General features: G+C 41.9%; 1 pseudogene; it reads right to left on the minus strand.

The window, feature by feature from the left end:
- Positions 1-8,501: 8,501 nt before the first annotated feature.
- LOC147440647 (uncharacterized) lies at positions 8,502-16,698 on the minus strand (annotated as a pseudogene).
- Between the last annotated feature and the right edge of the window lie 10,145 nt (positions 16,699-26,843).

A 26,843-nucleotide genomic window follows, 5' to 3' on the forward strand; every position in this document is an offset into this window, starting at 1 on the left:
AAACATGACCTAGAGTGTTGAAAAGATTGGCAATCATCTAGATGGAGGTATTATTGAAATTTCAAAGTGGGGTTGAGGTTTGAAAATGAAAACTAGTGAATAAAATATTTGGTAGGGTGGAATAAGATATATACATGAAGAATATATTAGAAAATACTAAATATATATAATGTAATTTAGAATATATATATTTAATGCTTAAGGTCAAAAGAGAGATCAACAAAGAAAGCTTACTTATTTATGCTACATCTTGATTTATTAGTATAAGTCTCATTTATTTAATAAATGCTAAAACTTTTGTGAAAAAGGGAAGAAAAATCAAAAGTAACTTATATAATAGGAAATATTTTTTGGTAAAAGGGCAAAAAATATATGGGGGATCCCATGCATGGAAAAGCTTGCCTCATTAGCCCTCCCCCTAAGGCTAGAGGTATTCATGCCTCTAGCTCTGTACTTGATTCTTCAATTGAGGTGGAGGAGTCTCCCTCCTCAGGGATTTACATCATAGTTGTTTGATCAAACCTTAAAAAGTATTGCTTCAACCTCCATCCATTGACACGTGTTTTGTGGAGCCTACCATCTGAATCCATCAATCGGTAATTGCCATTGGCGTAGCGCTTCCTAATGGAAAATGGCCCCTCCCATCTGGGTGAAAACTTTTTATCCTTCCTAGTGTCAAACCTGTTATCATATCCTAGGACCAACATACCTTTCTTGAGACCTTTTTTCCTAAGTCCCTTGTTGAAGGTAAGTCGACGTTGCTCTGCCTGTGCTGCATAATAGTTGATAGCATCTTCTCTCTCTAGTTGAAGCCTCTCTAGATCAAGAATGTGGTTGTGGAGATGAGCATTAGGACGTTCCACCTGCCTAGCTAGCACCCTGAGACTAGCCAATTGTACTTCAATGGGTAAAATGGCTTCCTTACCATACACCAAGTGATATGGTGTGAACCCAAGGGATGTGTGAAACGAAGTGCGATAAGTTCAAAGTGCAGCCATAAGATGCTTGTCCCAATCACTTTTGTGATTGCTTACATGTTTAGTGATGATTTTGCAGATCATACCATTCACCTTTTCCACCAAACCATTGCATTGTGGGTAGTAGGGAGTTGAGTGTCGTCGTGAGATACCCAGCTTCTCCATCAACTCTCCTACAAGGGCTCCTCTAAAACCTGGTCCCCTGTCAGAAATTATTTCAAGAGGAGTGCTAAAACGGCAACAAATGTTTTCAAATACGAACTTAGCCACTTCCTTAGCTGTAATCCGGATGGTGGAAATTGCTTCATCCCACCTGGTCATGTAGTCCACACCCATGATGATATACAATTTACCTGATTGGCTCCTTGGCAAAGGCCCAATAGCATCAATTCCCCATTCCTCAAATGGTCCATATGAGATTATAGGAGTCTGTGGCTCATATGTGAGCCTCCTATCACCTGCCTTTTGACATTCCTTGCATGTTTTACACCAATGATGTACATCCCTATGTAGAATAGGCCATACAAACCCGGCTTGTAGAATCTTTCTACTAGTGATGTCAAGTGCAAAGTGTCCTCCGCAAACACCATCATGGCAGCTTGAAATGATTTAAGTGATCTCTCTAGAGAGATCACTGAAATCATTGTTGCCTTGCGCAAAAGCCACTGCTTTTGGCCCTTGGTAAGATCTTTAGGACACTCTCCTGTGTCCAAGAAATTCATGATGTCAGGCATAGCATCGCTACCTTGGAAGAGAGGCAGCTTCAACTTGATGGCACCCACCACTGAAACATCTTGTAGCTTCTCTCTAGCTAGAGCATCTACTTCTTGATTTTCTGCTCGAGGGACATGATGTAATTGTACAACTTGAAATTTCCCAAAAAGTTCCTTAACTTTGTGCAAATGGCCTAGCAAGCTATGAATTTTACAAGCCCAAGTTTCTTGTATTTTTATTAAAAGCATGGCATCACCAAATACATTTAACCGTTGAATATCCTGTGTCACACACCACTCTAACCCAAGAGTTAAGGCTGCATATTCTGCCTCATTGTTAGAGTGAGAATCCAAAAGATTCCCACTGGATAAAACCTTATCCCCTTGCTCGTTGAAGATGACAATGCCTGCTGCAGCTTTGTCCACTTTCCTCTTGTAGGCTCCATCAAAGAAAAGAGAGGGAGCCTCCTCTACCTTAGGGACTTCCAGCACAGGTGTAATCTCTTGATCATTTGGCTTTATCTTTAGCTTCTTTTCATAGTGGTGATGAGTGAGAATACCTCCTAGACTGGACCTTGTGGAGTTCTCCACTTGCATTGTGTAGTCAAACTCTTGTAGCCTTGTGAGCCATTTGGAAATCCTAGAAGAAACATCCATGTGCTGCATTACATAAGGAAATACTTCTTCCATTGTTAAGATTATGAATGGTCTAGACAATAAATAAGAACAAAATTTGGTGGTATCAAACATTAATGCAAGCACCATGTGCTCCACTGCCGTGTATCCCTTTTGTGATGGAGTCATCATTCGACTAGAGAAGTAGATAGGATGCATGAAAGAAGTTTGAGGATCCTTTTGCATCAATACAGCTCCAAGTGTGTCATTGCCCACACTAGGGTTTACATAAAATGGCTCATCCCACTTTGGAGGTGCTATGGTCGGAAGTGAAGCTAGAATTTGTTTTACCTCATTGAATTGTTGTTCATTTTCTTCACTCCAAATGAAGATCTCTTCATGGGTAACTTGTTGTAAAGGGAGAACCACTTGGGAGAGCAAGTGAATGAACCTACTCAAATACCTCACCTTTTGAAGAAAAGAGACCAATTTCTTTGTTGTGGTGGGAGAGGTCAAAGCCACCAAGGCTTGAACCTTGCTTGGGTCAGTTTCAATGTCTTTGGCCGAGATCACATGGCCAAGAAGAGTAACCTTGCTTTCACCAATGTGACATTTCTCCACATTGAGTTGGCCACCCAAAGCTTGTAACCTAGCTAGATCTTCATAAACTTTCTCCAAATGAAGAGAGCGAGATCTATAGATACAAAATTCACCAATAAAAACACGGATTGATTTTCTAAAGGATTCATCTCTTGCTCTTCAGACCCCAACTTATACATAAAATGCTAAGGTAGCAGTTTTGTGATTCTTTGCTCTTTATGTGGGTAGCAAGTGAAAAAGTTATTGTCTTCTGCATTTGATATGGTGGACCTTGGAGAGATTCACTCGTGTCTTGGCATTCAAATCCAACGGAACCGTACAAAAGGTATTTTATTCCTTCGAGAGTCAAAGTTTATTGCAGATAATATTCAAAATTTTGGTATGGAATGTGCACATTCAGCCAACACACCTTGTCTTGCGAGCTCTACGAAGAACACTTCTGACAATGGCGGTCAACTTGTCACAAATCAACCTTATGCTAACTTGATTGGATGTCTTCAGTTTGTTGGCATGAACACTCGTCCTAATATTCTATTTGGTGCTAATTATCTTGCACAACATCTTGCATGTCTTTCTCTTAAGCATTGGTCTGCTGCAAAGCGTGTATTAAAATACTTGAAAGGAACTACAGATTTTGGTTAAGTCTATCCACGACAACTCACATCGGATTCTATGCAATCTCTTTCTCTTTTGGGTTACACAATTGCAGATTGGACAAGCTCACATTTATCTATGCGATCTACTAGTGGAAATTGCTTCTTTACAAAAGGTTGTCTTGTTTCTTGGACCAGCAAGAAACAACGTTGTGTTGCAGTTTCTACGACTGAGTCAGAATATGTTGCGGCATCACTTGCAGCTCGTGAGTTGATTTGGCTTTGACAAATGCTGGTTGATATTGGTCACTTTGCTCTTTCTAGCACACCCTTGCGGTGTGACAACCAAAGTGCTATTAGTCTTACAAAAGACTATGTTCAACATAATAAGTCAAAGCACGTTGCTGTCCATTATCATTATGTCAGGTATGAAGTACGCAAAGGAACCATTATGGTTGAACATTGTCCAAGTGAGAAGATGATTGCAGACATTTTGACCAAAGGACTCAACGAGTCACGTTTCATCCTCTTGCGCTCGGAGCTTGGAGTTGCTTCGGCCTCACTCTTTCTAGATTAGCTTCTTTGATATTGTAATAGCTTTGTACATATTACATTGTAATATTTTAGATACCATGCACTATGCACACTGCACATTTGTACATTGTGATCTCTAAGTCACTTGAATATTTGTACATAGATGCACAATTCACTTTCACATCATCATCGCTGGTTCATATTTTCACATTGTATAGGGGCTTGGGTTTTTCCCTTGAGCTCCCAAGGGTTTTTTCATCCAAAGCTAGAGAACTTTTTTTGAGTGGGGGTGTTGGAGCTATATATGGCTCACTCTACTCAACTTGGTCTCACCGATTTATTTGTATCTTGTCCTCAATATGAATCAGTCTTTGGGAGCGTATATGGTGTGTCTCTTGTCTCGTCTCTCTCTCTTTGTCTCTACATCTCAACACCTCTCAACACCTCTCAGTAACTTCGAATGCTGCATCTTACCCAAAATAAAGCCTTCACAAATATTTTTGATAGGTGCTTCAAGAGACGGTAAAGAAGCAACCATATCAGATTTCTACAAACTGGCAAAATTCAAATGACCAAACCATGCATGCCAAAGTTTAGCATTTGAAATAGCCATTGAATCTGTAATTGCATTTGCAAAATGTTGTTCACACTTGTCATAGGGTGAAAGCATGTTAACCTGCCATGCTTTTTCATGTCCCGGGCAATGCTAACTAGTACAATTTTGACATATGCTAACTAGTACAATAACTTGAGCTACATCTCCAAGATCTATGACATATGATATATCAATAGAAAGCACTTGAAACAAGGAATCCAAATGTACAACCTCCGACAAATTTTGATATTATTTGTAAAAAATTTACCGGACGCCCAACTTTTCGAAGATGTGCTATCTTGAAACTGCTAACTAGCACAAAAAGCGCGACAAGTTAACATGCTTTCACCCCATACAAAGTAAGTTTATAGAGCCCACGACACAAAAGCCCAGATGCAGCAATTGCATCATCAAAATTGAGATCATGAACTGTATATATGTCATCCACAAATTTGACTATCAGTCCAAGTCTAGCAAGTGCAGATACAGACAAAAGATTGTTCTTGATCCAAGGTACATAATGTGCATCAACAAGTGTGAAAGAACAGCCATTTGCAGCAGTAAGCAAAATCTTTCCAACTCGCTGAACCGGATCAGAGGCATTGTTGGCATAAGTGACTGAATTCCCATAAGGGACACACTCAAGATAGATGAACAATTCACGATGTGAGGTAATGTGCTTTGTAGCACCACTGACAGAATACCACACATGTGAATCTACAGCAACTTACATTAATGCAGCATGGACAACAGGATTGTAAGTGCACTCTACACTAAAAGCCCATTCTGCATCAACATGAGCATGATAGTCTCCTTTCACAGAAGACTCAACAATGGCTGCATTTGTAGTGGAACCAGCATTTGCAGTGGAACCACCCTCTTTCTTCTTAGCCTCTTTGACCTTCAACTTAGAACACTACTTGATCAAGAGATGATTAGCTTTACAATAATGGCAACGCATCTTCTTTTTGCCCTTATCACCAGAAATTCCAAACGAATTGCTGCCAGCACAAGCATTGGGAATATAAATTTTTCCACTCGTAGCAGAACCATAAGAAGTGGTTGCATTCCTGTTACCACCCTTTCTTTGAGAAGCAATAAAATCATGTTCAACTACACCCTGCCTAGTCTTGTTTTTTCTGGAAAGTGACTCTTGCAACAACAATGTACATAATGCATCAAGTACAATCTACATAAGGGAATTGTCTGAAATGACTTCACCTACGGAAATAAGTTGCTCATTGATATTCTTGACACCAACAAGGAAAGTGTCCATATCATCTTCCTCATGCATAATCTTTGACTCCAGCTCTTTACACAACAAGCAATTTTAGCCTCATTACGACTTGCAGAAAGACTAGCCAAAATATCCCAAGCCTGTTTTGCAGATTTTGCTGAACGAATATGAGGAACAATGGTGCGCGTCACAGACAACAAAATCTATGCATGAGCCTATGCATCCTTAACATCCCAACGAGGTTGTTCTATCGTAGGCAAAACAACCCTAATAGAAGCAATTTTTGCAGCAAGACCTGCAACACTCTCAACATCGCCTGCATTCTGAGGACCAGGACGTACATCAATGCCCTGCACAATATTCCAGACGCTCTTTGACACAAGAACATGTTGCATCATGTAAGCCCACATAGAATAATTGTCCCCATCCAATCTGTTCTCAACAACAAACATCTTGAACACATCTGCGTTGTTGTCAACCTTGGTAAATGTTGCACCTGATGTGAAAACTTCCTGAAAAGAGGAGAAACAAAGCGGGAGCAACACATGCTTTATAGCACAAACCATAAAAGACTGTAAGACACCTGTTATGCAGAAAAGGGTGTTGAACCGGAGGGAGAGAGCGCATGTAGACGAGAGGAGAGAGAGACAACACCAACATGTACAAGCCCCAAAGTGTGTCCAATGACTACACGAGATGAGTTTATATAGAGGGGACCAGGGTGTTATATATAGAGACACTATATATAGCTCAACACCCCCACTGAAATGAAGGTCCCTAACTGTGGATGAAAAAACCCTTGGGGGCTCAAGGGAAAAACCCACAGCTCTATATATACCCACCGTTATATTAAAAAAATTTAAATGTACATTTACAATGTTCAAAGGAGCTACATCACTCCTGTTTTACAATGAGCCCTTTCAAGGGTCTTCTTATGATCCAAGATATAGACGATTGAGCTACTACAAATTCTTTGGTAGGGCAACTTCAACATCCTTGAGCCTCCGTACATACTACTTGCTGTGATTTAAGTTCTGTAAAAATATCAACTCGAGAAAAACATATCGAGTCTTGAAGGTCAGAAATAAATACATCACATTATCCTTAGAGACGATTCACGACGCCGCTCTAGGTACGACAAAGAAAAAAATGTAATGCCGCTCTAGTTACGACATAGAAACAAACGTAATGCCGATGCAATCACATGTGTAGATGACATAGAAACAAACGTAACATCAATGGTATCACTTGTGCACAAATATATACAAAGTCGGCATGTAATAAATACATTGGGACCCCCAAGATCTCAGCTAACAGTTGTCATCATCATGGCTTTACGTACCATGGCATCATGGTGTTCACCATGGCATTAAGACGCTTAGAAAAAATTTTAAATAGCAATCATCATGGCATTAGGTACCATGGCATCAGAGACGCTTTCAATAAAAAAATTTGAAAATACCAATCATCATGGCTTTACATACCATGGCATCACGGTATTCACCATGGCATAAGAGACGCTTAGAAAAGCTTGAAAATACCAATCATCATGGTTTTACGTACCATGGCATCAGAGATGTTTTCTTCAAATCAAATAAAAATTGTCACCATCATGGCTTTACGTACCATGGTAGCAGAGACTCTAGGTTTGCGCAAAATCTGCAAACCCTCAAGACAATGACTAGTGAGTATAGATAATGGCTTGGTAAATCTTGGTATCTCTACATCGATGATTCCCATGAAAACCACCACACACGTTAGTGTACGATCACATAAAACGAGTATTTTATGACAAATTGCAATGAGAGCAGTAACATTCATGCTATAAATCGCATCAAGTGGTGTGACCCTGCTATCATTGAGGTAGAAACAAATTACAAGAATTGATGCTTGAACAATCGATGATAAAATAACAAAACCAACACTTTTTAAATTTTGACATAGAAGTGACAGAAGCAAGTCTATAACATTAGCATGACTTTTACAACTTTCACATAGAAGTGACAAAAAGGAATCAAGATCGATTCCTACTGATAGATAGAAGTGATGAAAATTGATCAGTGTCAAGATATATCTTGAAGCCCAGAGGAGAAGCCTTAAAGGAGGTGTGTTCTATGATAGAAAACTAGTATTGGACAAAATTAAACAAAACAATTGAAAAACCACTTCGGGCCATTTATCAAGGCTTGCATTTATCAAGGCATGAGAGATCAATCTACGAAACACGTCATGGTAAGGCAGACAAGCTATAACCAACACTTGAATTTGCTATTTTTGGACAGAAGATGGTCGTGCATGATATTTTAATAGATCGCAAACATTGATAGGGCAGCTAATTTGGGCGCTCATTGCTTTGCAATTATGCCAGACCAGCCTGTGATTTGCAGTTACGTCTGCCTGAGGCTAAAGCAACCACACACGTGTGCACACTTGGTTGCTTTGCAGCCGTACCTACCAGCTACGGCCAAACAAAGAACACACAAGCGCACATGCCTGGAGGTTGCTTTATATCCTTATAAGCTGCCGACGGATGAAAAGAGCATGATTGGCCGCCCTCTTTAGCGCTAGGTGTGAAGAGCTGCTGTAACCAGCTAAATAAAGAAAGTCAAAATCAGGCGATGAGTTAAATAAAGCAAGTCAGAAACAGATGATTGCATGCATATGAGCGCCATCGCCAATTGCATGCAGATGAGCAGTGCAAGTGCAGACGGAGGGCCGATGGACCGGTGAGTTTGCAGCCTTGATGGCTCCTGCTCGACGAATTCTTTTCCTGTCTGATACACCTGGGATGCAGCTGCCTGTGTCCGGATAACCACTGCTCGCTACCTGGCTCGTGATGAGCATGAGTAGGCGTTTGCACACACAGACACACAAAGGAAGCGCTGCAGTCTATTTTGCAATATTTTTTAAGCGCTGCAGTCTGTTTTGCAATATTTTTTTGATTAAAAACCTATAGCAGAGTCTATATATGGCTCCAAAGAAATCTACGGGGTAGCGCAAAAGAAGCTATAAAAATAACGTTATATTATCTTAAAATAGCATGCCAGCTAGGATTGGCTAGAGTTACTTGCTCGTCACACCCCCGGTCAGCCATAGTCGTGATTGCAGAGACAGCATGGTTCGTCGTGATTATACAAGCAGCACTATCTGAAGCTTTGTTTCCTGAACTAGCGAGTAGACAGAAGGTGCTAGTGCCTTAAGGCATTAAGAGCAAGCTGATGAGAGCAGAAGGCAGTGGGGCCGACATGCAAAACTATAACCAACCAGAATTCCATAAAAATTTCAAAAACTGTTGCCTTGTGATGTTTGGCAGAGTCCTAAAGTGCTATGCCATACACTCATACACTCATATTGTAGTCGCTACTCTTCTGTTCACACACCCTAAATGCATGCTAATTATCTAGAAACTTCATAGCGAGAACTGTAAGCCTATTCCATACGGCTTTTGTGATTAAATATCCATAGTCATAGCGCTGATTTACACTCAGTCTTGCAGTTCCAAGACGTCGATTGTGCTTCTCTCTAAACCATCAACACAATTGAACTAGCTTAAGAAAACAAAATCACAAGAAAACTTATCTGTCATGTCTATGCTCTCCATAGCACTCTGATACCATGTTGAACTGGAGGGAGAGAGCGCATGTAGACAAGAGAAGAGAGAGACGACACCAACATGTACAAGCCCCAAAGTGTGTCCAATGACTACACGAGATGAGTTTATATAGAGGGGACCAGGGTGTTATATATAGAGACACTATATATAGCTCAACAGCATAGACTACATTGCAATGTGTATGGCTGCTCACAATATAGGTGATCGATATGTGGATTGACTAGCGTGCATTGAAAATCTCATATTGTGTATCATAGTTATTTTCATATTGAATGGTTTTTAAATTTTAATATATGTTGAAAATAAGAAAAAAAATGTTTCAAAAATTGAACCTCTGGTTCTTTTGTCTTCAGTTTGAATTTAAAAGCAATGGAGAAAAATGTGGGCACAAGTGGTACGAAGAAGCCAAAGAATAAAAAATCTCTTGGCAAAGAGTGGGATTATGCTCACAACATATGTGGCCAATATATGGAGTGGCAATGTAAACTTTGTCACACAACAAAATTAGGCGGTGCACCACGTTGGTACAACCAAAGTGTGTCGACCATAGAAGATGGCATGGGCAAATATGTGCAGGTTAGCAGAAGCAGGGCAAAAGGCTAGAGCAACTAGGAGGATCATGGGATGACAAGCAGCAGCGAAAATGTATGCCTGATGCGGCTTATAGCCTAGGAAGGGCTAATTTGAGTAGCAGGTGAAGGAGATGCAATATGCAGTTTTTGAGTCCAGGAATGAATATCTTGAAGTGCTGAAGGAGCAGGTGCAAACGGCTCGTCAAACTGAGCTACGGAGCTAAAGTTATTGAAGGTTGAAGGTTCAGTGTGTAGCAGATTCTTGTCGGAGAGGGCAGGTGGGGACAGGTGATCCAAGTGGAAGTCAGGGGGTAGGCTTGTAGTGCTCAATGTATGGAGCCTACCTCTCTTTTTAGATTGCAGATAGGCGTTACAGACTGCAAGTTATGGCCCGTTAAAACTTTACCGGGGGCTAGGTTTGTGCAAAATCTGCAAAACAGGCTTGGGATATTTTGTCTAGTCTTTATGAAAGTCGTAATGAGGCTAAAATTTCTTGTTGTGTAAAGAGCTAGAGTCAAAGAAGATGATATGGACACTTTCCTTGCTAGTGTCAAGAATATCAATGAGCAACTTATTTCTGCAGGTGAAGTCATTTCAGACAGTTTCCTTATGTAGATTGTACTTGATCCATTATGTACATTGTTGTTGCAAGAGTCACTTTCCAGAAAAAACAAGACTATGTAGCGTGTAGTTAAACACGATTTAATTGCTTCTCAAAGAAAGGGTGGTAAGAGGAATGCAGCCACTTCTTATGGTTCTCCTGCGAGTGGAAAACTTTATATTCCCAATGCTTGTGCTGGCAGCAATTCATCTGGAATTTCTAGTGATAAGGGCAAAAAGAAGATGCGTTGCCATTATTGTAAAGCTAATCATCACTTGATCAAGTAGTGTTCTAAGTTGAAGGCCAAAGAGGCTAAGAAGAAAGAGGGTGGTTCCACTGCAAATGCTGGTTCCACTACTAATGCAACCATTGTTGAGTCTTTTGTGAAAGGATACTATCATTCTCATGTTGATGCAAAATGGGCTTTTAGTGTAGAGTGCACTTACAATCATGTTGTCCATGCTGCATCAATGTAAGTTGCTGTAGATTCACATGTGTGGTATTTTGACAGTGATGCTACAAAGAACATTACCTCACATCGTGAATTGTTCATCTATCTTGAGTGTGTCCCTTATGGGAATTTAGTCACTTGTGCCAACAATGCCTCTTATCCGGTTCAGTGAGTTGGAAAGATTTTGCTTACTACTGCAAATGGCTGTTCTTTCACAGTTGTTGATGCACTTTATGTACCTTGGATCAAGAACAATCTTTTGTCTGTATGTGCACTTGCTAGACTTGGACTGGTAGTGAAATTTGTGGATGACATATGTACAGTTCATGATTACAGTTTTGATGATACAATTGCTGCATCTGGGCTTCTGTGTCATGGGCTGTATAAGCTTACTTTGTATGACAACTGTGAACAACATTTTGCAAATGCAGTTACAGATTCAATGGCTATTTCAAATCACTATGGGAGAATGTTGCTGTTACCGCACAACATTATCGCATAAGAGGAGAGAGAGAGCTTCAAGAAAGAGAGAGATTGTATGGTGCAGACTCGCCGGCGTGTTTTCCGAATTTTTTGCGAGCATTACCGCAACAGGAAAAGAGAATCCACGTGGCCCATTCCTCTCCCACTTTTCCCTTTCTATAAATCCTATTCTATTTTGTTACTTTTCAGAAATTGGTACCCCCTTTTTGCATGGAGTGTAAGAAATCCCATTCTCATTGGGATTTTTAGCACCTCTCTTCTCTTTGCTTGCCTCATCTATTAGTATGATTCTCCTACTGTAACAGGACTTGATTTTGAGGTGTTTTAGTAATAAATTTTGTTTTTCTAGGAAGTTTTGGTCGTTTTAAAGTTAGTCCACTGTGTAGAAGGATGTGTGGATTGTTTTCGTCCAATAAAATTTTTTGATCCGGAAGGCACTTTCTGGGGCATTTTTGAAGGTGTTAACGTGGGATTTTGGAAAAGTGATGTATGAAGCGATTGAAGCCTGTGTTATAAGGAACAACTTTGGTTCTCCAAGTCTTTAGAGATTTTGATGTTTTGATGCTCGTTGAGGGCCAAAGATTAAGAAAAAAGTGGGATTTAATGTTTTTGCATCGTTTTTGTAGAAAATGTTGTTTTGCAGGTTGATTTTCAGTAAATCAGAGCAGGCTATGGAAATTTTCCATCACATAGCCGTCGAAGAGCGCAGCAAGGGCAACAAGATTGTGTGAGACGGACTTGGGCTGTTTTGGCTCCGTTTGGGAGTTATGTTCAATTGAAGACAACTGAAGAAAAAAAGTTTCAAAAATCTAACCTTTACGGATCGCTTCGCGATCACGTTTTTACCTATTCTTGCAGGTATACTTGGCGCGCAAGTCGAGTCGACCAAACGCCAAAAAATAGAAAAGCGGCTATTTTGGGAGGTCGCATGCTTTTGGAGGAAAAAAACCAGAATAGAAAGACGGGTGGTGCGTTTTGGGGATCATTCACCGATCTCTCTTCTGCGAGTGCGAGTGAGACGCTGCATGCAAGCGAATTGAAGCTCGGGGGTGGTCGGGAGGTTCGAGCTCCGTACAACGGAGTGCGCCCATATATTTTTCTCCTCTGTTGTATCAAACACTATCAATACAAAGATTTCTTCCTCTATTCTTGCTGTCTATCTCTATTATTCTGTTCCTGTGACACCTACTCTACTCATTTGTACTCCATGAGATTCTATATCAAAAAATATTTTGTTTCCACCTCAAAATCTTATGTCAACAATGCATTCATATGGAAATGGCAAGCGAATGATGATCAAAATTGTATTTTCAGCCCCTTTTTGCACGGAGTGTAAGAAATCCCATTCTCATTGGGATTTTTAGTACCTCTCGTCTCTTTGCTTGCCTCATCTATTGGCATGATTCTCCTACTCTACTCATTTGTACTCCATGAGATTCTATAAACACAAATATTTTGTTTTCACCTCAGAATCTTATGTCAACTATGCATTCATATGGAAATGGCAAGCGAAAGATGATCAAAATTGTATTGTCTTGCGTTCATAAACAAATAGCGCTTTTGTACATCATAAGTAGAGAAAGAAGTCAAAATCCAAAAGATATTTATTAATTTTCATCCTCCAAGAGATCTCTACAAGTGCTTACATCCATGTCCAACCCCATGGTAGCTAAATCAACAAATAAATCTATTGATTCATCCTCTACAGCCTCTCCTATTGAATCATCATCATCCTCTCCATCCTCGTCCTCCTCCTCACTATGGTTGGTTATTGGGAATGGTTGGTTCTCCTCGACCTCAACTGCATCATCGTCATTGGCGTCTTCTTGAGATGGTATGGTGGTATCTGCCAAAGTCTGTATGTTCGTATCTGCAAAGATAGATCTGCTCCATGGTGTGACTGGAATAACATACCATAGTCGTCTTCGATACATACAAGGCACATAAAACACCTGTAGGTCATAAAGCAAACAACAACATGAATGTAGTTTTGTATGTATCATATAATGTTTTAGTGAGTTGAACATGGACTTTACCTGCTCACAACTACCAGGTTGCACCAAGTTGTCGGTCTTCCCACGATGAAATTGCCCGGAGTCTACCATATAGAGTCCATTCTCATGTCTCTTAACCTCACCCGCAAACCATCGGCAGTTAAAGACATATTTGTGAAATGTTTTGAAATCCACTTTGATTATCCTCTCTATTGTTCCACATTCCCTCACCTCTTGTGTTGTCGTGTCAAAGTTGCCCATAACTCCACTATCGTGAGTGGTTCGACGCTCATCTTTCTTGCGGGTTTGAAAATGACGTCCTTTGGACCACATAGAGTTGAATGTGAAGGCCTGCAAAAAACAATCAAGATAGATGAGAGAGAGAGAGAGAGAGGTGACACACATACACACACACACACACCCACACCCACACACACACTCACACACACACACACACACACACACACAACACATTGAGTATATTACCCTTGGTAGACATCCTCGCGCTTACTCCCATTCTTTAGTGCTTATTTGTTCTCCTTGTGCCTTGGCCTTGGTCATGGAATTGTGTATCCACCCAACTGGAATTAGATCAGGGTATTTGGCAAGCTCTTTAGGAAAGGGAGGTGCTCGCCTACCGCCATGCGACCTCTTCCATGCTTCCCTCTCCCTTTCTCTCGTTGTACGCACCTCCACATACATATCCACCCATTTTCCCATGATGGGAGCATTGAGTAGACAATGGTTGCTGACTATGGCTTGAAATTCCCTATCCAAAATCAAGAGAGAACCTTTACCACTTGGAATGTTTGCGTGTTTTTTTGGATTCTCTTCCTCCGTCTTTAAACGAGGCAATGATGGGTCTATTGTGAAAAGATATTGAGAGACATACACAAAAGCCTCTTGTACAATCCAACCCTCTTCCATGCTTGCCTAAACACATGTACATGAAACCATTAGTGATTAAAGTAACCAATAAAAAATTTTGTGAATACAATCCAATCCTAATAAGGTTTAAGGCTTAAGATCGATGAATACCTCTGGTTGTGATCGTAGCCTTACAAAGTCTTTCAAGGTCTTTAGGAACCTCTCAAGAAAGAACATCCACTTGGAGTGAGCCACACCACAAATGGCTATCTCCTCAACAAGATGGAGCAATAGGTGAACTTGGCTAACAAGGATAGAACGCGGGAATGCATCCTCAATAGCACAAGTTGCTTCAATCGCTAGAAGTCGAGCTGTTGGAATGGCTGAAACTTCGATTTCTTTGGAACTCACAAACCTGTAACCAAAAAACCCTTCATAATCTTCATAGTAAAGTTAGTCTTCAAAGTAAATTTTAGGAGGGAGGATCAAATGTTCTATACCTAACAACTTCTCCCACCTTGAATATTGCAGTCTTTACCTTCATGTCCGCAAATCCACTAATGCTGATTGGAAGCACAAACAAAAAGACTTTTTAGTATCCAGAATTCTAAACCACATACACACATACTCACATATACACACATACACACACACACACATACATTACCTGAAGAAATCTTGTGTCAATCATGGGATTTGAGCCCATACAGTTGTGTGGATCCTCCTTTCTTAGTTTTAGTGAAGGCACCCTTGAGCGAATGCATATAACCTGTTGGAGTACGGATGGATGCAATGACTTGTTTCATCCCCTCTTGATCCACCCTTGATAGAATCCAAGGTGCCTTTGGAAGAACCATTTTCCCCCGAGGCCCCATGCGAGGTGTGGCTGAAGGAGGGAGCCTCCTTATGGCCCTCATGTCCTCTCTAGCCCCCAATGAATCTTTCTTGCCTACTATGTGATCCCATATAGCTTGCCCAACATTTTTGAACACATGCATTGGATCCAATAGGTGTTGGATTTTTAATGAAGCCCAATAGGATAGTGATAAGAAAATAGAGTACCTAGACATACCCCTAGGTGGATCATTGGGAGGAGGAAATGTGTTGTGATGCTCGTTCCAATGTCTTGCCCAATCGGCCATGGTCCAATGGAGTGGCTCCATCCCATTGCACGATGGAGCATAAGATGGATGTGTGGGCGGAAAGAAGCGATGGTTATTGGGGTAGATCACCTTACCAAGTAGAGCGGGTCTCTCTGTCACGAGTGAGGGTCCACAAGTTGGGCATGCCCTATGTCCAGATGTCGATAGTCCTACAAAAACAAAAGACCTAACCGCATATAAGTGACCAATGCAAAGACATTAAAGAGCGTCACAAAGTATATATAAGCTTACCAGAAATCTCTCCAAGCCCGGGGTAATCATGCATGGTCCACATGAGAATGCACTTGATCATTGTGCGCCGATCATGAAGTGGTCTTGATACATCAAAAACATCTATGCCGTTCCATAGCTCTTGAAGCTCTTGAAGCTCTTCAATCAAAGATGCTAAATATACATCCATGTTCTTCACCTTGTGTTTTCCTGGGACTAGAAGAGAGAGCAAAATGTTCCCCTTCTTGGTTGACTCCCATGGTGGAATGTTGTAGTTCACAACAACCACTGGCCAAGTACTCCATGAGGTAGACCGATGCCCAAATGGGTTTACCCCATCACTATCCAGACCAAGCCTCAAGTGATGAGGCTCTGCTCTAAACTCCGGCCATGTCTGCTCAATGTGTTGCCATGCCGGCGAGTCAGACGGTACTCTCATAACCCCATCGGTGGAGCGATTTGTCATATGCCATGTAAGAAGCTCACTTGTTCCTTTGGTGCTGAACATGTGCTTGATGCGGGAAATGACGAATAACCTTGCAAGGTATTGTGGTTCTTTGCATTCCCTCTTTGTACCTTGATTCTCCACACTCGGGGCAAGCATCGAGCCCTGCATTTTCATTGCCGAATAGCACGCAATCATTGACACATGCATGTATACGATCATAGTCCATCCCAAGCCCTGTCACCACCTGTCGTGCCTTCCTTCGATTTTCTGAAAGATGATTTCCTTTAGGCATCATCTTGCTTAATAGCCTATGACATAATTGAAGAACACTCGTTATTGCATATAACCACGAAAAAAACTCACAACTATCACTTATTACACTTAAACGTACCTCAATAGTGCATCAACCCCTGCATTGCTCCATCCAAACATTGCTTGAATATTCAAGATCTCAAGAGACGCTCGTAATATGGAGTAGGAGCATCCCTCGTAAAGAGCAGTGTGTGCTGCCTCTTACAATGAATCTTTGGTTTTTTGGCGGCTTCTTCACATGCACACTCAGGCTCACACTCATTCACCGCCTTATGTACAAGAAGATCCTCAACCATATTGTGCAAATGATCTTCCTCCACCTCCATGTGGGGCGGGGTGGTGGAGAGATCCCCATATGTGGTGGATGTAGGATGCGCATGCGCTCGTGTGGACCCATTCACATCGGACGGCGGGTGTGACCCCCCTCCCATGAGTGCTTCCTGGCGCAATCGCTCTTCCGTCCTCCTCCCTCCTCCGCCCCCGATCACACTCCAATGGGGAGCGACATCAATGGATGCCAAAAACCCTCGGATCGCTAGTTTTCATTCGAGCGTGTTTTCTCGGATCGTCCCATAGCCCATAATCATCCACGTGAGCCAAGCATATACGCCGAAGCCGTGCAATTGCACACTTACATCGCGTACATGGGCATGGTAATCTCTCGCTCAACCATCGAGTTCGTTCCGTGCCAACCAGTGGACCCACGTCATCCCAATCGTCCTGCACACACGACCACACACTAAATAAGAAAAAATTAAATAAGAAAGAAAAATCAAGAATGTTGGTACTGACATGACTGACACTCATTAAAGATAGAGGGGAGGTGGGTACAAGAGGTCATGCAGTCCGCGTAACCTTAATGTCTCATCAGAGATTTTCGCCGTAATACTGACGGTAATACCAGCGGTTACAGGCACGGTAATACTAGAGATAAAATCCCAAGCAATTTTTGTTATATAAAGGGGGCACCTGCGTGCCCCCGCGAAATTGAATGCCAAAAATTAAAAAACGATCTCCTCTTGTGCGCGGGCCTGTTTCCCTCTCCATCTCCACGCTCTCTCTCCTTCTCCCTCTCCATCTCCATCCCCACCATATCCAAGAGATCGAGGTCACGAATGTAAGTGCTCAAACTCTCTCTCTTTCTTCTCGTTCTTCTACACACACACACACACACAAATACATACACACACACACATGCACACACACACATGCACTAACATGCACACACATTGTACACACACACACACACACACACACAATTTTGTGCACAACCACACACTAATGCTTGCATTAGTGTGTGCATGCATTATACACACACTAATGCTTGCGTTAGTGCGTGCATGCGTTACAAGCACACACTAATGCTTGCATTAGGGTGTGCTTGTGCATGAATTAGTGTGTAAACACAGTAATGCATGCACAAGCACACACTAATGCAAGCATTAGTGTGTGCATGCATTAGTTAGTTTTTACACACTATTTTGTGCACAAATTACACACTAATGCCGCACTAGTTGGTTTTTACACACTATTTTGTGCACAAATTACACACTAATGCCCGTATTAGTATGTGCATGCATTATACACACACGCATTAGTTAGTTTCTACACACTAATTTGTGTCCAAGCACACACTTATGCAAGCATTAGTGTGTGCATGCATTATACACACACTAATGCTTGCATTAGTGTGTGCTTGTGCACAAATTAGTGTGTTTTCACACACTATTTTGTGCACAATGCATGCATTATACACACACACACTAATGCTTTCATTAGTGTGTGATTGTGCACTAATTAGTGTGTTTGCACACAATCACACACTAATGCAAGCATTAGTGTGTGCATGCATTAGTGTGTTTCCACACACTAATTTGTGCCCAAGCACACACTAATGCAAGTGTTAGTGTGTGCATACCTCTCTAGCACACACTAATGCAAGTGTTAGTGTGTGCATACCTCTCTAATTTGTTCTTGGGCACAAATTAGTGTGTTTCCACACACTAATTTGTGCCCAAGAACACACTAATGCAAGTGTTAATGTGTGCATACCTCTCTAGCACACACTAATGCTTGCATTAGTGTGTGCTTGTGCACTAATTAGTGTGTTTTCACACACTATTTTAGGCACAATGCTTGCATTAGTGTGTGCTTGGGCACAAATTAGTGTGTTTTCACACACTATTTTAGGCACAATGCATGAATTATATACACACACACTAATGCAAGCATTAGTGTGTGCATGCATTAGTGTGTTTGCACACACTAATTTGTGCCCAAGCACACACTATTGCAAGCGTTAGTGTGTGCATACATCTCTAGCACACACTAATGCTTGCATTGGTGTGTTTTCACACACTATTTTAGGCACAATGCATGCATTATGCACACACACACACTAATGCAAGCATTGGTGTGTTTCCACACACTAATTTGTGCCCAAGCACACATTAATGCAAGCGTTAGTGTGTGCATACCTCTCTAGCACACACTAATTCTTGCATTAGTGTGTGCTTGTGCACTAATTAGTGTGTTTTCACACACTATTTTAGGCACAATGCATGCATTATAGAGACACACACTGATGCAAGCATTAGTGTGTGCATACCTCTCTAGCACACACCAATGCTCACAATAGTGTGTGCTTGTGCACAAATTAGTGTGTCTACACACTATTGTGAGCATTGGTGTGTGAAAAAATTGCACACACAAATGCTTGCATTTGTGTGTTCTTGTGCACTAATTAGTGTGTGAAAACACACCAATGCATGCACACACACCCTAATGCATTAGGGTGTGTGTGCATGCATTGGTTTGTTTTCACGCACTAGTTAGTGCACAAGCACACACTAATGCAAGCATTAATGTGTGCATGCGTTACAAGCACACACTAACGCTTGCATTAGTGTGTGCTTGGGCATGCATTAGTATACCAAAACATACCTCCATTAGCATTAACATACCAAAACATACATCCATGTGGATATGCGATGAAGTTGATTGAGATCCCAATGGTCACCGAGAAGCCCAACGGTAGATTAAGGTCCAACACACACACACTAGATTAATTTCTTTGCCACACACAATAGATTAATTAGAAGCACACACACACACACTCTCTAAATGGATGCAAAAAAAAAAGCACATAAACCATTTCTTAAATAGGAGATAAAAGGAATCCTATGCAGGGAGGAATCCTATGCAATAAAGAATCTCACTTTGACTAGAATCCAATGTTAATTAGGGTCCCTTTTTTTGTGAAATTGTAGGATATGGCATCCTCTTCCACGCCCGGCTATCGATCTATAGAGGACTTTCTCACCGACGGCCTCTCTTACGAGGACGCTTGTGATGCTTAGTACTCGCAGTCATCCTCTCACCAGTCACAATCCACCTTCGGCTTTCGATGGTTCCGAGATGCAGTACACGACCCAGACCTCGAGAGGGCATACTGTGCCTTGGTAGAGTGGCTATCCTCGTAGCAAAGTCTTCGAAGGCGGTACACACCAGCACAGTTGGCTGCCTATGGGCTCTCACCGCTTGCGACACCGGGTGCCGGCACTCCGATCGTGCAGAGTGTGCCTCCCTCCACATTACCCTTGACTTTCCCGTCACCGGCATCTCCCTCCACCTTACATTCACAGCGATCCACGCCCACACCGTCGAGTTATCCCCGTTGCCTACACCACCCAACGGTTTGGGCTCGGGCCAGCGCTCTTCGGGTGGCCAACGCTCTTCCCGTAGTGGTGGCTCACGCTCTTGTCGAGGTAGTGGCTCATGCTGCTTTGGTGGTGGAGGGGGCAGTGCTACGGATTCACCTCCTCTTACGCCTCGACCTCCTCGCTCACCCCTTGGAGCTCCACATGAGGATGAAGACCGCGATGTGCCCACCCCAGACGCTCGTGGCTACTACTAGTATATACATTGAGAGGGGGAGGTGGATCCAGGTTCCTCTTTGGGGAGGACATTTCGAGGGCAACTTAACCAGCTGATCCACTCGACATACCAAGATTTCTTTAAATCTTTCAAAGATCAGGACCTAGCCCACTTAATGTACATTCACACGACATTGCTCATGCGGTTCCCTAATCCGCAAGTGGAAGAGTTCTCCAGGCAGTGGCTCGAGGAATACATAAAGAATTTCTTGAAAAATAAGAAGTCCAGTGTGCGGAGGGCGGCAAAGCGAACATTTGAATCTGAGGGTCACAACTATCGCCCTTGAAATGTTCACGACGAGGAGTCAGAGAAAGCCCAGGGTGAGCTGGAGGACGAGAGAGCGACAGGTTCTAGGGCGCAGAGTCGACAGGTGGAGGCGAGGGCGTATCAAACGCCCACGCATTACGGCTCGGACGGAAAAGCAGCATGGAAAGATAAATTTGTGAGTGTGTGTATTTTCATTTGAATTGATTTAATTTGTGGTAATAAGGTTAGGTTTGTGATATTTTTTAATTGATATACAACAAAATATTACTATGACTTGTCCAAGCAGAGAGATCTAGAGATACGGAGAGAGCCACACCGAATATCAGACATGGTGCTGGCTATATGAAAACAACAAAATCAATCGCAAAGAATTTGAAAATGCATGTCGTACACTACAGCCTGTAAGTGTGAACTTTTTTTGAAAAATCATTGCATGCAGCTTTATGTATCCATTTGTATTAATTAATGGTTTTGTTGTTTTTTTCTTTTCCAGAGTCAAGGAGTCCCTCGAGAGGTCCCAGGATCCAAGTAGCTCAATCCTCCAAGTGTTTTTGGGCCCGCGCGTCTTCTTTTCGCCACAGTTGTATAGCCCCCATGTATCGCCTATTTGGGCAATTTTGTAATATCCAATATAATTAAACACTTGATTTTGGCCCAAAGTTTTCTTTTGGCCACAGTTGTATAACCGCCATGCATCGCCTATTTGGGCAATTTTGTAATGAACAGTTTCTCCAATATAATTAAACATTTGATTTTGGTCCAAAGTTTTGGTGCAACGAAATTGTTGTTTTTTAATTTATTAAATGTATAGGGAAAAAAAGGCAAATGACCATTTGGATGGGTCCTACCAAGGACCATCCAAACGGTCATCTGCTTTTCTTTTAAAATAATCACGTGTGCGGTAATGGTCACGGTAATACTGGCGGTAAATACGGCAAAAATAAACGCGGAAATGTAGCCGGGCCGATTACCGCACGCATTGCTGAAGGACCATTACCGCGAGGATTGACTCCAGCATTACCGCTCCCGAGATTTTTTGACTTGAACTTTTCCTTTGTTTTTGTGCGTCTATCTGAGCGGTAATGTGCTCCAAATGTCATAGTGAATGCAAAACTTTGGCATGCACGGTTTGGTCATCTGAATTTTGCCAGTTTGTTGTGTTTGCAGAAATCTGATATGGTTGCTTCTTTACCGTCTCTTGAAGCACCTATCAAAAATATTTGTGAAGGCTTTATTTTGGGTAAGATGCAGCATTCGAAGTTTCCAAAGGATGGTTCATTTAGGGCCACATGTAGGTTGCATCTTGTGCATAGTGATTTTTGTGGGTCCATGCGAACTCCATCCTTGGGCAATTATCTGTACTTCGTGACTTTCCTTGAAGATTACTCCAGGCATTCATGGGTATTTCCGCTTAAAGCGAAGTACCAAGTTTTTATATGCTTCAAACAATTTCTAGCTATGGCTGAAAATGTCTCCAAATGTACTATGGCCTCCCTCCGTTCCGATCGAGGGGGGGAGTATATGTCTCATGAATCTAATGCATTTTTGGCTAGTCGTGGGATAAAACACCAATGAACGATTCCTTATACACCTCAACAAAATGGTGTTGCTGAGAGGTGTTGAGATGTAGAGACAAAGAGAGAGAGATGAGACAAGAGACACACCATATACGCTCCCAAAGACTGATTCATATTGAGGACAAGATACAAATATATAGTTGAGACCATGTTGAGTAGAGTGAGCCATATATAGCTCCAACACCCCCACTCAAACAAAGGTCTCTAGCTTTGGATGAAAAAACCCTTGGGGAGTTCAAGGGAAAAACCCAAGCCCCTATACAATGTGAAAATATGAACCAGCGATGAATGATGTGAAAGTGAATTCTGCATCTATGTACAAATATTCAAGTGACTAAGAGATCACAATGTGCAAATGTGGAGTGTGCATAGTGCATGGTATCTAAAAGATTACAATGTCATATATACAAAGCTATTACAATAGCAAAGAAGCTAATCTAGAAAGAGTGAGGCCGAAGTAACTCCAAGCTCCGAGCGCAAGAGGATGAAACGTGACTCGTTGAGGCCTTTGGTCAAAATGTCTGCAATCATCTGGTCACTTGGACAGTGTTCAACCATAATGGTTTCTTTGCATACTTCATACCTGACATATGCTGAGCTCTATATATAGCACGAGCTCCATATATAGCACTTGGGTCCCCTCTATATATACATCATCTATGTGATTATTCTACACACTTTGGGGTTTGCAATTGTGGTGTCGTCTCTCTCTCCTCTATCTCGTGCGTGCTTGTTCAACATGGTAGCAGAGCGGTGGTCGCATGGCACGCACGACAATTTTGAAGTTCGTCATCACAAGGAAGATAAGTTATTATTTATTTAATTTGTTGGTATCATTTACTGTTCGTACTAACATTAGCGCTGCTATGCGAGTCCTACAGAGATGAACGATCAATTTTTAGGGCTCTATTGTGAGCAGGCTTTAGGAAAAGCGAAACCAACAACTACTGAGCATTGTGCTATGGCTTGCAATCTCATCTCAATATCCCCTGCAAGAGCGCTATGGCTTGTCGAGCTGACAGACACTTGATACGTTAATCAGTTAGCCGATAAACTCAATAGCTGACAGACACTTGATACATTAATCGGTGAACCAATAAACTCATCATGGGAAGCCCATCTATGTCTCCTATGCAGCATGGCGGTAAAAGAAAAAACAATGCGTCCATGAACTGACACCACTAGCAAGCAGAAGCCGGCCTCTACCGCCGGTCGGGCATACTCTTGATAGTGTGCAACAGCAAGAAGAGGTGGCGTTCTTACAATAGCAGCAATGCTTAGCATTGATGGCAGCGGATTCAAGCGCAGCTATATTGCTACAATTGGTAACACGATGGGTCTGCAACCACGCTATACAGCGCTATTATTAGTTTGCATGTTTAAAAAGAGAATGCTTTCTAGCTAGATTTAGCGCTCTCAGTATATGTAGCTAGCACAGATTAAACACAAGCCGGGTGCAGATTAAACACACACCAGGCAAGCTTGTATTTGGCCTTCAGAGCCTAATTTTGTTACTTAAGCTAAGCTACTTCAGGCTTGATTGGTCTGCCTGAGAGAGGAAGATTAAACACACACCAGGCAAGTTCGTATTTGGCCTTCAAAGCCTAATTTTTTTACTTAAGCTGAGCTACTTTGAGCTTGATTGGTCTGCCTGAGAGAGGCGGAATGTTTGAGCTCTCTCTACGTCAAGGCTAGTGCTTTTTAGCTGTGGTGCTATTTTAATGATGGGGAGCATTGGGTCAGCACAGAATAGCACTAATGTGCAGACATCGCAGCCTTTTGTTGAGAGACGGGCTTCTGTTTTAATCTGCGCTAGCACTAATATGCAGACCTCGCGGCTCCTCATGAAGCTTGGTTTATAGTTCAAGCTATCAAGCCATCATTTCCTTCATACACAATCGACCTCGCCCTGTCGTTATATACTACCGAGGGCCTGCTCCCATGCTGACGAAGTTCCTCTTCCACCTCCCATGCTGACGAAGTCAGTTTCTGTTGGCATCGCGCTGAGTTTTTAGCAGCAAGGAGCCAACACCTTGCTTTATTTAACGTCTTATGGCTACTGCACATGACTGCCACGATTGGCTTGTTGCGTATTGTTTGCTGCCATGCAAACTCTCTCAAGAAAGCGCACTGTCAACCAGGAAATTTTTACACTGTCAACCAGTCGCAGCTTTGGCAGTGCCTCACGATGGCTATGACAAGTCCCGGCTTAACAAGTGCCTCCAAAGGGCTACGCCCACCAGCCCCAATCAACAATGGGGCGAGGAATGCTATTTTTATCATGATCTATTTTAACTTGCATGCTTTATTAAAAGAAACATCACATTATTGTAACTAGTGTTGATGATCGGGTGGACTTTTATGGATATGCTTGTGCATATCTGCAAGCAAGGCATCCATAGTGACGTAGAACCATATCGTTCCCTTGACAAATAGGTGTTATAGAACATTGATGGGTGCAATTCATTTGAACCTTGGAGGTGCACCTCAAGGGCCTGAAGGCACCAGAAAAACAAAAACCACGAAGGACCTTACTGAGGTATGGATTGTAGAGTTGTGTCTTATGGACGGGGTCCTAGAAATTTGCTTCGTTTTATGAGTTTCAATTTGTGCTACAGTATTTACATGCAGACACTCTCAAGTATACACTATTTTATGTAAGGTCCTTAACTCATTAGAGGTCCTTGACTCATTAGGTCGCAGCCTGGATGTGATGGCTAAAGACATCATTGCGGATATTTTATGTCTAAGGTCTTGATGGGGACTAAGATCAATATAAGATTAGAGACCCATAGGCATCTAGGACATTGACCAATGTGGTATTTGAGTGATGGGATGCATGCTCTATGGTGGTAGCATTGTGTATATGGATAATCAAAGAGCATGTTTGCACGATGTCAGTGTCTGTTTAGGTGATGTCAGCCCATGGTTTATTGAGTAAGTTGGTCTCTACTCTCACGAGAGTAACCTCTAGTGAGGCGGTCCGGGGCGGGCAACAAGAAGATTGGCCTCTAAACACCCTTCGAGGCTCCCGTGCTGCTCAATTGGGGTTGGGGAAAGCACAATCAGAGACAACAACAACCCACAGCCAGAAACCAAACAAGAAAAGGGGCACCACCTAGTTGTAGATGCGAACTAGGACGCACGTGATATCTCCTTGTACTCAAACGCACAAAGAGAGGGGAATGCAAGATAGCCACACACACCAAACACAAACATTCACCACGCCAGAGAGAGGTAACAAATCAACTTGAGCAACTCAGTCTTAGCCTTAAAGACTAGATGCACACAAATCTTGATGAGAAATAGAGAGACAACACAAAACTTGACCTTGTTGCCAATACACAAATTGTCTTAGGGTCACGGGAGCCCTCTCACCGAGCACCCTCTTACAATTGAAAGTTTTGGCAAACAATTCAACAAGCCCTCAAACCACCAAGCATAAAATGGCACAACAAACTTCAAGGACAATATACCTTCAACCACCTGATGAGCTAACTTATCAAGTCAATTTGGAGAGAAGAGTCATAGTTGCAACATACAATTGCACCCAAAACTATGAATCTTATTTATGGACAAGAGTAGGCTACAAGTGTGATTGCAAAGTATAGTATCACTCCACTCCTCTAGATGGAATAACTAATTTCAAGCTTCTCCATGCACCTATGTGTAATGATGGAATAGAGCACTCACGATGCACACACTCTACACAACTAGGCTTGAAGAGTGGTGTGTTATGTGTTGAGAATGGTGTGGTGTAGTGTGATCATGTGATGATTTACAAGGGAGAGAAGGGCTCTATTTATAGGTTTTCGAAGCCCCGATTAGGATTAGGCCTAATCAAGTTTATTTGAAGGAATAAAAGATTATGCATATTTTTTAATTTATTTTTTAATCAGGGTGGGTCACTCTTGTCCTTTGAGTCACATGGATGTGGGCTCAAGGGAAGAGAATTATTGAGGATGATAGGAGAGAGGATTGAGTGAATAATTTGGGAGTGCCTACTCTAGTAGAGGGTGCATTTTACAATAAGGTTAGTGGTTAGTAGTTAGTAATTATCACTAAAAAATATTTACAAAATCATTCACCAAATGGTGAGATATATGATGAGAAAAGTTAGAGAAGGGATGAGCTTGTAAAGAGAGGTTGAAGCTTTGGAGAAGTTGACATTCACCTCTTTACAGCATCGAAAGAAGAAGCAGTCAGCATGGCGAAGCAGCGCGTGTCGATGAAGCTATGTTATTTCAAACCTTGGAAAATTCATGATAAAAGCCTTCATTTGCAGAGGTTATCCTTGGATTTTTTCTGATTTTTTGAAGTTCTTTACAAAGCTAAAGAGAGTATGGTAATATGGACATATATGTAGAGAGAAAGGGGGACACATAGGGTGTAGAAATGGAGGATGAAGGCTATGGAGGTGTGAGAGATGTGGCAATGGTGAAGAGGGTGAATTAGGGCATGGGATTTGCAGGTTTGGGAGTGGGA

This window comes from Adiantum capillus-veneris, chromosome 15 (genome assembly GCF_014529385.1).
Source record: "Adiantum capillus-veneris isolate H3 chromosome 15, ASM1452938v2, whole genome shotgun sequence".
NCBI lineage: Eukaryota > Viridiplantae > Streptophyta > Polypodiopsida > Polypodiales > Pteridaceae > Adiantum > Adiantum capillus-veneris.